Source organism: Protobothrops mucrosquamatus, unplaced genomic scaffold (assembly GCF_001527695.2).
Source record: "Protobothrops mucrosquamatus isolate PMUCROS unplaced genomic scaffold, P.Mucros_1.0 scaffold1498, whole genome shotgun sequence".
NCBI lineage: Eukaryota > Metazoa > Chordata > Lepidosauria > Squamata > Viperidae > Protobothrops > Protobothrops mucrosquamatus.
In genome coordinates this window covers 362,183-364,620 of record NW_015387672.1, presented here as the reverse complement: position 1 = coordinate 364,620, position 2,438 = coordinate 362,183, and the positions used below count along the sequence as shown (strand labels likewise).

General features: G+C 44.6%; 1 non-coding gene across 1 annotated transcript; it reads right to left on the bottom strand.

Moving 5' to 3' along the window:
* Positions 1–1,235: 1,235 nt before the first annotated feature.
* On the bottom strand, positions 1,236–1,399 carry LOC114922986. The gene has a single exon (XR_003810548.1). It is a non-coding gene; the product is annotated as a U1 spliceosomal RNA (small nuclear RNA).
* Between the last annotated feature and the right edge of the window lie 1,039 nt (positions 1,400–2,438).

The window sequence follows — 2,438 nt, the reverse complement described above, 5'->3', positions numbered from 1 at the left end:
CAGTTGTCTCCTTTTGTAAAAGAGATTCATTCAATCTCCATCTATAACTCAAACTTTTTTCTAAGGACCAAAGCAACTGGGTTATGGTCAGAAAAAGTTTTAGGTAGGATGTCAACTTTCAGAATTCTATTTGCTACGTTTTTAGAGGTCTATATCATATCGATCCTTGAGAAAGATTTGTGCCTTTCTGAAAAAAAGGTATAGTCTCTTGCGGAGCCATTTTTATACCTCCCTGGCTCTATTAGCGTTAAATTGTCCATTGTTTCAAAAAATGACTTTGGTAGTTTGCCCTGGGATGGTTTGATCCCTTTAGTAGATGTTCTGTCCCAAAGTGGCGAAATCACTCGATTCCAATCCCCCAGCATAAGCCAATATTCATAGGAAAAAGGCAAGGATTGGTACATAAGATACTCCCAAAAAAATTTCCACTATTGCAAACATACCGTATTCATCTGATAAAAGCAGCCTAGATTTATATTGGGGTTTTATATATAAAACTACTCCATTTATCTTTTTTTCCTCAGCAGATACAAATCCCTCCGTCTTTTATTTATTAGATATTTGTCGTTTTTTAATATATGTTTCTTGAAGACAGATTATATCAGCATTAAGTTTTCTCAAATGACGAAATACTTTTTTAGGCTTAGATGGGGCATTAGCCCCATTGATATTCCATCTTTAAATGAAACATCAGATTCCTGTATAGACACCTGAGTCATCTCTTCAATGTCTGTTTTTCGAAGCTGGTCTGTTTCTAAAGACTTATCCATTTCCATTTCCTCACTGAGTTCTGAAATTAATTTATGTCTGCTCCAAAACTCGGTTGGCTTTATTCTATGGAGTTCAGTCGAAATCTTTGTTCAGGGTATGTGTCACCCCCTCAAGCTTATCCCAACGAAAGGGATTTTTTTTGGTCTGCAAGGAGTATAAATCCTGCCATTTCCCCACCATCCACTCAGAGCTGAAGAAGCGAAACAAAAAACAGTAAGTCCATTTGCCTCACACGACTGAATGGATAGCATTATCAGTCGGTCATTTGCATCCACTGAAGTGGTAAGCTTTTATGAAGGTTTGTATACGAAAAATACAGTTCAAATGCTAAAGCGTTCCAATTGAAAAACCCTGTAACAACTGTAGTCCAGTAGCCCTGTTCAAATTCCACAAACAGTAGTTTTAAAAGTCTTACAAAAGCAAAACAAACCAACAGCCGCTTTTCTATTTTTAGACCAAATAATCAGGGGAAAGCGCGAACGCAGTCCCCCACTACCACAAATTATGCAGTCGAGTTTCCCGCATTTGGGGAAATCGCAGGGGTCAGCACACCCGAAGTGCAATGGATGAGCCTCACCCTGGGAAAACCTCCTTCGTGATCAAGGTGTCTCCCCTGCCAGGTAAGTATGCTTTGCTTGGCGCCGGGACGCGCTCCCACGATCGCCTCACTCACTCCAGGTCATAGTGGCCCATAGTACGTCGCCCGNTTCATTATTATTGTTATGTATTTTCTGTGTCCCTGTTCTAATCTTGTTAATTTAAATTGCTGATAGCTGGCCTCACATTCCTGCTGGTTAAACTTATCTTAAATGTTTGTTTAGGCTGATACTTTGTAGCTGGCACCTTAGGCGTTTTGTCTGCCTATGGCCGTTTTAGCTAGATCAGATTGCTTTTCCTTGCATTGGGGTTTTTTTTGTATTGGCCAATGTATTTCTTGTTTGATTAAATTATATCTTTTATTGGGGTGAAGGGGGTGTCTCTCCTCAGCCAGAAACCGGTCCACGCAAACAAGCAAAGCCCCATCCGTGGGATGCAGGCAGCACACGAAACCAGGCCCCCTTCGGTCCGCAAAAAAACCTCTCTCCACGGAACCGGTCCCTGGTGCTCAACAGGTTGGGGACCTCTGTTCTATTTGTCCCAGAAAGGATAATAAATGTAAGGAATGGTGGAAAATTCTTTTTTCTGGCAGCAGGAGAATGGAAATTCCTCTTGATATAGCTAATATATTAGGGAATAGGGCAGTGATGGCGAACCTTTTAGAGACCGAGTGCCCAAACCGCAACCCAAAACCCAATGATTTATTGCAAAGTGCCAAGGCCGCATCAGCATTGTGGTGCCCTCTGGGGGGGGCAGAGGGTGTGGCCCACTGGGTGGGAGTGGCTGCAGTGGTGACGGCAGACTGAGTGGACATGGCGAGGTGGACGTGGCCACCTTGATGTTGCTCGTGGGGGGACGCCTGTGGGGGGTTGGCAGGATTGGGGGATATCCAGGGAGTCTCTGGTGGGTGGGGCAGTGGGCAGAAGGCTCATCCTGCAGGGTAAGGCAGGGGGTAGGGCGGGGATGCCATTGCTGCGGAGCAAGGCGAGGCAGGGGCAGCAGCTGCCTGACACCATCAACCCCCGCACACAGAGGCCAGCGAGCACATGGGGGCGTGCTCTACTACCTCT